The sequence below is a fragment of the Nicotiana tabacum genome, chromosome 12 (genome assembly GCF_000715075.1).
Source record: "Nicotiana tabacum cultivar K326 chromosome 12, ASM71507v2, whole genome shotgun sequence".
In the NCBI taxonomy this organism is placed as follows: Eukaryota; Viridiplantae; Streptophyta; class Magnoliopsida; order Solanales; family Solanaceae; genus Nicotiana; species Nicotiana tabacum.
The window spans coordinates 127,361,596-127,373,901 of NC_134091.1; positions in this window are offsets into that span (position 1 = coordinate 127,361,596).

Sequence of the window (12,306 nt, forward strand, 5' to 3'; positions counted from 1 at the left end):
GTGCCATACCCCCAGAATCTCTATTTGGGCAGTCTCGCATCATATGCCCCAGACGCCCACATGTATAACAAGCATCAGAACCTACTCAGCATTGGACCAAGTATCCTCTACCATAGATGTCACACCGCGGCGGAAATGACCATGTCTGCCTTGAACCTCGCTGTTACTGCAAACCCGATGCCCGTGAGCTCTCAACTGGTCCTGATTGAGTATAGCGGTTATACTTCTTACCCTGTAACTGAGGTAGCAGAGGCCTAGGTCGCCGTCCGAAGTACTGGGGTCTATAACTACCCTGGGAATTCTCTTGAGACCTGGGAAATCTCATCCTCGTACGCTGCCCTTGCTCAGTCCTCTTTGTACCCTGCTGTCGACGCCTACCCCTTTCTATATTCTGAGCGAATGCCTGAATCCGAGAGATATCTATACTATCCTGTAATGCAGCGGTGGCACATGCCTCGGTCAACTCTGGGGCTAACCCTGCTATAAACCTGTGGATCATTTCTCGTATAGTAGTAACTATTGATGGTACATATTTGGACAATGAGTCAAAATGGGGACTATACTCTTAAGCACTCATATTGCCCTTCTTGAGGGCTAGAAACTGATCGACCCGAGCCTGTCGGATCTCCTGCGATAAGTACTGGTCAAGGAAGGCATCTAAAAAATTCTCCCAAATAGCTGGAGGTGCATCACGTCCCCTGGACCTCTCCCATCCCTCGTACCAAAGTATGGCTATATCTCGGAGTCGAAAAGCTGCTAGCTCAACTGCCTCTTTCCCTGTGGCATGCAAAACTCGAAAGATCCTGTGAAGCTAATCTATGAAATCCTGCGGGTCCTCCCTTTGATCTGTCCCCGTGAACTCTGGGGGGACTCAAAGCAATAAACTCTCGGACCCTTGAACTCCCAAACCCCTCAGAAGATCCTGCACTAGCTGATACCCTATCTTGTTACTGGGTAGCTACCAACTGTGTCAACAAATGCACGGCACTCCTCAAGTCCTGATCTGATGGAAGTGGAGGGGTAACCGGATGTGCGGTATCCCTAGGAATCTCCTCAGGTGGTGGAGGAGTCGGTAATGGCTGAGTAGGGGTCTCGCCCTAGGCCTCATACTGGGCCCCATCTACTAGGGGTACCCTGCTGGTCCCTTCACCTACTATTGTATCTCCCATCTGGTTAGCTGTAGTCTTCCTAGACACCGTCATTTGTGTATGCAAACACCAACACGTAAGTTTAACTCAAATTTCCTATAACTCAGTTCTACAACACGATTTAGATTTGAAAGAAGGGTAACCAACTCCTAAATGCCCTGTAGTTCCCTGCTTATATAATGTGGTGCACAACACATCTATAAACAAGACCCTACTAGACATGACTTATAGACTCCCTAGGATAGAACCTTGCTCTGATACCAAGTTTGTCACACCATGAACCTGGGGGGGAAAGACCGGCACCCGGTGCCTCACCTAACCTAGCGTACCAACTTGCGACTAAGGGACTATGAACATATAATGTCATAATTTGGCCATGAGGCCACATTGCAAGAAAATTTGTGAAGAAAAATATAAAACTGAATGAAAACTAGCATTGACTAAACATCAATATAAAGTTGGGCTGTGGCCGTTATAACTACTACAGCTGACAAACCAACAAAATAAACATACCAGGCCTGCAAGCCCAACATACTGCACAAGGAAATGTCTACAAGCCTCTACTGATGGATGTATTATGATCGGAACATGGCCCCCACCTACCCATAACATATATACAAACATACAGAAGATGTACACGAAACCCTAGACTAGGTAACTTCGAAGGACGTGGAGCTTACCGATCAAGCTGAACTCGGAAAACACCTACTGAGGAGGTCTACCCGTCTGTCTATCTGAACCTGCACGCATGAAATGCAACATGCCCAGAAAAGGGACGTCAGTACGAAATAATGTACCAAGTATGTAAGGTAATAACATAACTGAAAGCTGAACTGATAATATAATAACTTAAAGTAACTGGGAGTCAAAGATGATCTGAAGATATACTTACCTGATGATACTGACTCAACTCCTTCAATATAGTAAGTAAAATAAATGCTCGGCCCTATAAGGCTCAGTACGTGTAACTGCTCGGCCGTAGTAGGCTCACTCATAGGCGCTCGGCCATACTAGGCTCTATATCTCAGCCATCCTGGGCTCGCTCATAGGTGCTCGGCCACAGTAGGCTTGGTACATAACTTATCATCTGATTTGAGGTTGCCCAATAGGGGACTGCCCACCGATTATAGCTCGATGGTGGTGAAAATACTGTAATACTGTATATATATAGACCCTCTGCTCTCTTGACTGGAAAAAGACAATACTCAATTGAATATAAAGTGCCGATAAGGGAGAATACTGTATAAACTCGGATAATGTATATAATTTGGGAGTATAAACTTCTCTTTATGCCTCGTTATCAAACACATGTAGTTACGAGATCATGCCAAAATGAAGGAAGGGCTTAGCCTTAACATACCTTATCACAATCTTTCCAATAACCAAGTTGAACTCGCCTCTTCGCACCTTAATCTGCAACAACGATAATAATACTATCATTAAGTTACGAAAGGTACAACTATCGCACAATGAATGACAAGCTTATTTTGTATTAAAACGGGCAGCATCTCCCCTATAATCCTTACTTCCTCCAAATTCAAGGTAACACCAACAACACAAGAACACAACAATAACAACATATATACATTATTTTCCAACCTTATATACACCATAAAATACTATAAAATAGCCCAACACACCCCAATCTCTTCATACACAAAACGACCACCGTAGTAGTGTCAAACAGCCCGAAAATATTACGACGAACGACCAGGCCACCACCCTGAATTTATGTGGTGTTTCTCCAAACCCTTCCTCCTCCAAAACTCCACAAAAAAAGTAGTAAAACACACAGCCTAACAGCAACACAAAACAGTCCACAAAACAATCCGCTACAAGTGAATAACTCGAACTCACGACTTTCGATCACCATCTCGTGAGTTCTTACAAATATAGAATGACTTACCATGCATTTACATCATAAAATATGGATGAAATAGAGCAGTAAACATACCTTATTTGTTGGATAACTCAGCTCCTATCTTGGTTCTTCAAACTCTAGGTTTTACTTCCAATTAGAACTTGAAAGGGAAAGAAAATCAATTGGGGTTTGTGGGCAATTGTTTGGAGGATTTTTGCAGAGCTTATGTCTGGTTATTATACCCTATTATAATTTTAATATATGAAGGAAATAGGCCTTTAAAAGGCCTCTTTGGACGACCCAAATTGGCCCATTTCTGGACGATCCGAACTGGCCCATTTTTGAACTCTCACCTAGCAGTCTGCGCAGTCTCGCAAAAATGCCTATTTCTCTCTACTCCGATATCATATTGACAAACGGTTTAATGCGTTAGAAAAGAAACTCATATATATTCAATTTGATGGGTGGAACACCTCATAACCTAAGTATATTGGGAGAAAATTGCAGTTATATTTGACTGTTTCCGTAAAACTTATGAACGTAACTTGTGATGACTTTCATCGACTTTTGTTCCACAACTTGTTTGACTTCAAAACATAACACACGACTATCATACGACTAACATAACTCATAACATAACCTCCTCATCATGTTAAGCACCCTAGTCTCACCCCAAAAGTACATGTTATAACATTTCCAACTTGTCGACTTTCGACGAAACATTATTTTCTTCAATTCTTTTGCTTCTGAACCTTCCAACCCTCTTTGTACTTGTTGTTCATGATCTTCATTATTCGTAACCTCCGAGGTAACATGATTAACTTACTTTATATATTTTCAAAGATGATCTCATTTTTGGTCCTACATTAGTTTGCTCACGACGCACTTTTACGTACGAAAATATAGGGTGTAACATTATTCTTCCGGAACCAACCCTTTATCGTGAGGGTTTTTATAAGAGAGAGGGCCCTCTTATGTTTACGGTGCTCTTGAATTGGATGTCTCATGTTCATTACAGCACTAACATTTGAAGTACTTGCTTAACTTTCAAATGGCAAAATTAACTCCTTGTTAAGACAAGAAATAAGAAAAAAACAAAAAGATTTCATTTAATTTAATTCCTTCTATTTTCATAAGTACATAAGCATTTTCCTATGCAGAAAAGAAATTGCCATGACTTATGGTTATCTTGTACAAATTGTTTCTACGGGGCTGGCTGCGCATTCCCTAATCCCAATGATGTATTATGTTCCGAATTTTCGTTCCCCGGTTGAAGTGGTAGTCATTGTTGTTGTAACCTCATATCATTCCCCCAGTGTTCGAATGCGAAGAATGCGAATTGGAACACTGGAAGTCTTGTATCTTCGAAGGTTCCACCAATGAATTGCTATGTAATCCTTCACTCGGTAACATATCTTGTTTTCCCTTAGGAATCCATGCTATTGATCAAAAGAATACATAAAAGTCCTCTAGTCAACCGTGAGGTAACCTCTGTTCGGTTGCAAACCTAACTTCCCGGTGGGAATTTGCTATCGAACCAAATATTATCTAATCGCCTCCGAGTGAAGCCTTGGCATCGGAGATATTATTGCTTCTGTCTTCATAGTATGCTTTATATCGTTGTCTCATTAAAAACCTTGCCAGAAAAACCCAATTGGGACAAAAACTGAACGAAGGAAAAAAGAGTGCAGTACATACTTTCCGCTTGGGTAATGTTCATCAGCAATAATATCTTTTGAGGTGTGCACGTTCCATTTGCTTGGTAGTTTGTCTCCGTTCTGGTTTTCCAACTCATACGAGCCTTTTCCAGTGATAGCTGAAATCCGATAGGGATCTCCCCACATTGGGCCCAGCTTCCCTGCGTTAAGCTCCCGGGTATTTTGAGTTACTTTCTTCAGAACTAAATCTCCCACTTTGAAATAATAGAAATTAGCTCTTTGATTATAGCCGCCATTCTTATATGCGCCAAGTCCCTACGTTCCTCGAGTAGCTCCAAGTTGATTAACATTGCTCTGTTGTTCGATTCTTCGTCCGCCTGGAAATATCTTAAGGTTGGTTCCCCTACTTCCACCGGTATCAAAGCTTCTGCGCCGTACACAAGGGAAAAATGGGTTTCTCCTGTGCTTGACTTGGCCGTTGTTCGATAGGCCCATAAAATCCCAGGCAATTCTTCAGACCAGTTTCCTTTTGCTGATTCCAACATTTTCTTGAGATTTTGAATAATCACTTTGTTTGTCGACTCTGTTTGACCATTTGCGTTCGGATGATAAGGTGAAGAGGTGATCCTCTTTATCTTTAAATCTTCAAGGAACTTTGTAAATTTTGTGCTGATAAACTGTGGCCCGTTGTCGCATACAATCTCTTTTGGTATTCCAAACCTGCAAATTATGTTTTCCCACAGGAAGTCGACCACTTCGTGTTCTTTGATCTTTTGATAAGGACCTGATTCTACCCATTTAGAAAAATAGTCAGTCAAAATTAAAAGAAACCTTACCTTTCCAGGAGTCGGTGGTAGTGGTCCGACTATGTGCATCCCTCATTTCATGAACGGCCACGGGGACGGAACCGAATGTAGGGGTTCTACTAGTTGATGTACTAGTGGTGCGTAGCGTTGGCACTTATCACATTTTCGTACGAAGTCTTTGGCATCTTGTTCCATACGGGGCCAGTAATATCCTACCCGAACTAATTTTAGCACCAAAGAATCTGCACCTGAGTTGTTGCCGCATATCGCTTCGTGGACTTCTATCATGACATAGTTAGCTTCTGATTCTCCTAAGCACCGGGCCAACGGGCCTTGAAAGGAATTTCTGTACAATTGGCCTTTATTGAAGCTATAACGTGCAACTTTGGCGCGTAAGGTTCTTGATGCTTTGGGGTCTTTGGGCAACTTTCCATGCTCGAGATAATCAATTATTTCATTTCTCCAGTCCCAGACCAAACTAGTCGAATTCACCTCATAGTAACCATTGGTGTCCAAGAATGAGTTCATCAATTGTACTACCGTCCCTTATTCCAATCCTTGGATTTCTGTCGATGAGCCCAAATTTTCCAATGCATTTGCTTCCGCGTTATCTTCCCTCGGGATATGAGTAATTGACCACTCTTGGAATCGCGCCAATAAAGCCTGAACTTTTGCCACGTCTTATTGCATATGTTCCTTTTTGGTCTCAAAAATTTCGTAGACCTGATCTACCACCAACAATCACATTTGATTTCGATGACTTCAGAGTCAAGCCCCCAGGCCAATTCGAGCCCTGCAGTCAAAGCTTTGTACTCTACTTCATTGTTTATTAAAGGAATCGTTCTGATGGCTTGCCTTAAGGTTTCCTTTGAAGGTGTGATCAAGACTATTCCGAGCCCGGACCCTTTTACGTTTGAAGCTCCGTCCGTAAATAAGGTCCAAACTCTCGATGTCGATTCTGACACCATTATTGCCTCCTTGGTTGACAGAGGCAATAGTCCCGGACTGAAATCGGCCACGATATCAGCCAAGACTTGCGAATTAATTGCAGTCCTCGATTTATATTCTATATCGAACTCGCTCATTTCGACGGCCCATTTGGCCAATCTACCCGAGAGCTTGGGTTTATGGAGGATATTCCTCAAAGGGAAAATTGTCACCACAGCTATCGGGTGGCATTGGAAGTAAGGCCTTAGCTTCCGAGCGGCGACTACGAGAGCTAAGGCCAGCTTTTCCAGATGTGGGTAGTGAGTTTCTGCTCCTGTTAAAATCTTGCTAACGTAATAAATGGGAGATTGCATACCTTTATCCTCTCAGACTAAAATTGCACTTACCGCAACTTCTGAAACCACGAGGTAGACTAGTAATGTTTCACCTTCTTCTGGTTTTGAGAGCAACGGAGGGCTTGACAAATATTTCTTCAACTCCTTCAAGGCTTGCTGATACTCCGGTGTCCATTCGAAATTGTTTTTCTTTTTGAGTAGTTCGAAGAAGCGATGACATTTTTCCGATGATCGGGAAATGAACCTGCTCAAAGCTTCCAATCTCCCTATGAGCCTCTGGACTTCTTTTATGTTAGACAATTGATCTGGGATGTCCCTTATAGCCTTGACTTTTTCAGGATTTACCTTAATTCCCCTTTGTGAGACTAGGAATCCTAGGAACTTACCCGAACTGACCCCGAACACACACTTCTCGGGGTTAAGTTTCATATTGTGCTCCCTCAAGATGTCGAATGTTTCTTGAAAATGCTTCAGGTGTTCACCTGCATTCAAAGACTTAATGAGCATATCGTCTATATATATTTCCATAGTCTTTCCTATTTGTTTTTCGAACATATTATTCACGAGCCATTGATAAGTGACTCCGACGTTCTTTAACCCGAAGGGCATCACATTGTAACAATATGTACCAAAATTTGTTATAAATGAAGTCTTTTCCTGGTCTTCTGGGTTCATCTTGATTTGATTGTACCCAGAATAAGCATAGAGGAAACTCATTAACTCGTTCCCGGCTGTGGCATCAATCATTTGATCGATATTTTGCAATGGGAATGAGTCTTTCGGGCACGCCTTATTAAGATCCTTATAATCTACGCACATGCAAAATTTATTATTTTTCTTAGGAACTACTACTACATTGGCTAGCCAGTCCAAATATCTTACCTCTCGGATTAAACCAATCTTAAGTAAACAGGTTACCTCTTCTTTGATGAATTTATTCCTTGCTTAAGAAATATGGCACTTCTTTTGCCTTACCGGAGGTATGTTGGGATCCAAGCTTAACTTGTGTACGACTATCTCCGTTGGGATTCCTGTCATATCCCCGTACGACCAGGCAAAACAATCGGCATTAATTTTAAGGAATTCAATAAAAGAAGACCTGAGTTCCGGGTGCAGTCCTGTTCCCGAATTGAATTTCCTTTCTAGTAATTCGTCGAACAACGCAACTTCCTCTAGTTCTTCTGTCGTAAACTTTGTTGCGTCCGTCTCTTCTAGTACTTAAAAATACCTTGGTACCTGATATTGTTCCGACTCTTCTGTCCTCGGGTTAACTTCCTCTGGTTCGGGAGCAGGTGTCGGTTCCAGTAATTGCTATGCCACTGCACGTTCCTTTCCTTTGCTACTGGATACCGAAATTGCATTCATCTCTCTTGTTGCTGGTTGATCACCCCTTATCTATTTGATCCCCTCTGGTGTCAGAAACTTTAACAATTGGTGATATGTTGAAGGCACAACTTTTATCTCGTGCAACCATGGTCTTTCTAAGATGATATTATACCCCATGTCTCCATCTACTACTTCGAAGAGAGTTGTCTTCATTACTCCCTCAGCGTTCGTAAGCAGCAAAATTTCTCCTCGGGTTGTCACGCTTGCGAGGTTGAATCTAGCGAGGAGTTTTGTTGTCGGGATAATGCTTCCAGTGAGTGTAGATTGCTCCAGTACTCTCAATTGTATGATATTAGTTGAACTTCCTGGATCCACTAAAACATGTTTAATTTTAAAATCTAGTACATTTAAAGAAATTATCAGTACGACATTATGCGGTAGCAATAATCCGTCTGCATTTCGTCCGTGAATGTGATATTGTCTTTCCCGGAGCCTTTTACTATGAGTTATCAATACTTTTGTCTTCTTCGCTGCAAAAAATGTGACCTCATTAATCTCATTCCCTCCGAAGATCATGGTGATCATTTGGCGTGGTAACCTACTTTCGAGGGTTCTGCGTCGCCCCTGTTCTGACCATAGTTGTTTTTAGCTCGGTCACTCAAGAATTCTCTGAGGTGACCATTCTTTAACAGTGTTGTCACTTCTTCCTGAAGGTGTTGGCAGTCCCCAGTCCGGTGACTGTTAGCGCCATGGTATTCACACCATAAATTGGGATCCTTCTGGCTGGGATCAAATCTCATAAATCTCGGGAATCATGCCTCTTTGATATTTCTCATGGCAGACACCAACTCAATTACACTGACATTGAAGTTATACTCTGATAACTTTGGGTAAGAAGAATCTCGCGACCCCGAGATTTCTTTATCCTGCAGCAATCTGTTGTTCCAACCATGATCGGTCCTTCTATCAATGGTGAACTTGTCTGCTGTCCGGAAGCTCCTGTCGCGACCTTTTGTCCGCTCGTAGGGCAAAACTAGGCCCCTCTAAGTCCGTCTATCTGTGTCAATATCATCTTTCATTTTTTTCTCTGTTCTTCTCTTGTCCTTTGGTCGACGATGGAAAGCCAACCTGATCGTCTTAGATCCTTATTTTCGACTCGTACCGGTTGTGGACGTCCGCCCAAGTCGTCGCTTGAAACTCGAGTAGACTTTCCTTCAACTTCCGAGAAGAATCTGAACTTCTCAGATTTAAACCTTTGGTGAACGCTTCAGCTGCCCATTCATCCAGGACTGCCGATAGTAACATCCTTTTCTTCTGGAACTGAGTAACAAACTATCATAATAATTCGGACTCTCCCTTCACGATCCTGAATATGTCAGCCTTTCGGGCTTGTACCTTTCTGGCACCGGCATGAGCCTTGATGAAAGAATCCGCTAGCATCTCAAAGGAATCTATGGAATGCTCGGGTAATAAGGAATACCATGTTCAATCTCCCCTCGTAAGAGTCTCATCAAATTTCTTCAGCAACACAGACTCAATTTTGTGAGGAGCCAAATCATTTCCTTTCACCGTTGTTGTGTAAGTGGTAATGTGCTCTTGTGGATCTGAAGTTCCATCATACTTCGGTACTTCGGGCATTTTGAACCGCTTCGGGATTAACTCCGGGGCTGCGCTCGGCTTATACAGAAATAAGGTATACTTCTTTGAGTCTGGGCCTTTCAATACTGGTGGCGCCTTGGGATTTGGTCCATGCGGGCGTTTACTGCCTTCATGAACCGTAAAAATTCATTCTTGAACGAGTCGTTCTCGCTGTTGAGACCGGGTCCGCTTCCCCCAGCCCCGTCAGGACTGACTTCACCCCTGGGAGTATTGTTGATGACTCTCTACATTGTTTGGTTGGGACACCAGGAGGAATCAATCTCGCATGTTTGCATTATTCGAAGCCCCTGACAGTGCCTGTTTCAGCTCCGTCATAACCTTGTCTTGCCGCGTGAGATGGCCTAGAATAATCGCATGTTGCTCTTGTAAGACCTTTACCGAATCGATGACATGCTCTTCATTAGCGTCATCGGGAGTTGTTTCCCGAACATGTCGAGGATATTGCCTGTCATGCACCGGCGTGGCGTATTTCCCTTATTGTGGGTATCACTGATTGAATCCTCGAAATAAGGTTGTTCCCCTCGAATTTCAGGATTGTGAGTGTTGTTAACAATATTGTCTGCCATTGTTTTGTTATTTTTTCTAAGACAAAACGATCAAAGCTTGTTAGTAAAAAAGGTAAGGATCAATTTAATTGCACGTCTGTCTAGGCCCCACGGTGGGCGCCAAGCAGTTTACCCATAAAATGGTACAGTTGAATTTGTTTGTAGTTTCTAGACAAGTAAATTAATTTGATCGAAAAAATAACGAAATAACTGATGAAATATAAAATACTTAGCCTTAAAATGTAGATGGAACAACAGAGCTGACGAATCCGGGAACATGGTTTTCGGGCACAATAATGATGAGATCAAAAAGCAAGAAAGTAAAATTGCATTATACATTTTGTATAAAATGTAGTGTAAGTTAACCAGAAAATTCGTGTCCCTTACAATGATAACTGAGGTACTTATTTATAGCTATGTCTAGGGAAGGAAGTCCAGGGATCATGTCTTTCTTTAATGTCAACTACGAGGGCCATTGATTAAGATGTAACGTTAGACATAAATGCCAAATTCCTTGTAACGGGCCATCATCCTTAACGCTGCAAAATATTCTGTATTAAATGTTACCGGACGCAAAGCATTTAATACTCCTTTGATGATAGTTATTCCTCCTGGTGATAAGCGAAATAGCTATGTTCGGTGGTCATCCCCATCTTGTGTTCCACGTGTCCTTCCTTTAAGCGGCCACGTGTCATGTCGTATTTTTCCTATGCAGATAGTCTCTCTGCTTTCCAGTGATACAATCTTGAGTTACCGGAAAGTTGGTAGAAAGCACCTTTTTGGCGGGAATTACTATAACTCCCTTTAAAATTTTCTGAAAGTTGATTAGATTGGCCATGCATTTCTTTCTTCTCTTCCTATATAATGAAGACTCTCTACTCATTTGGAAACATACCAACAAGACTTGTCTTCAATTCTTGTTTCTTCCTTTCCTTCTTTATTAAAAGTGTTTTGTATGAGAGCTAGTGTTGGGAAGCACTTGTGTGAACCCTTTATTTGGAGTGATCTTGTGAGGTTATTCTCTTAGGGTATTGGGATTAATTAGAGTGTTTAATCTAATTTTGTACTCTTATTGGTATAGTAAATTTGCTCCTCTCCGCTTGTGGACGTAGGTCACATTGACCGAACCACGCTAAATTTGTGTCTTCTTTATATGCTTTAATTGTCGTTATTATCAACTTCCATTGTATTTGTTATTGTCATTATACCATTGTTTGGTTAAATTCCGTACTACCCGGGTGCACCATCCTAACAAATTGGTATCAGAGCCGGATCTAACCAGGTTTGTTTCAGTAGCCAATATGACTTTAACAAAGACATATGTTGAGAAATTTGACCTAAGTGCAAATTTTGGAATGTGGCAATTAAAGATGAAAGCTATCCTAATTCAGGATGGCTTAGACTTGGCATTGCAAGGAAAGGATAAGAAGCCGGATAAAATGACGGACGAGGAGTATGCCATCATAGATAAAAAGGCAAAATCAGGTTTCATCTTAAATCTCTCAAATGAGGTTTTACGTGAAGTTTCTGTAGAAACCACATCCAAAGGCATGTGGAAAAAATTAAAAACCTTATGTATGAAGAGGACGGTGCAAAATAGACTTTACCTAAAGCAAAAGCTTTATACAATTCATATTGGTGAAGGTACCTCTATTCTCTCTCATCTTGACACATTTGATTCCATTCTTATGGATTTTGAGTAATATAGATATTGAATTAAAGATGAGGATCAAGCTGTGTTACTGCTTTGTTCTATACCCCCATCTTTTAAGCATATAAGAGATTCTATGCTTTATGCAATGGATAATATCTCTTATAAGGATATTAAATCTATATTAAAATCAAAAGAACAGATAGATAGTGATTTTACTGGGGAAGCTAGTGGAACTCAAGAGAAAGTTGGCTAGCTTGTTAGGGGCAAATCCGACTCCATATCCAGATACAATAATTTACAGTGTCGCTATTGTCATAAGAAATGTCACATTATCTCCGAATGCTATAAGCTGAAAAATAAAGAAAA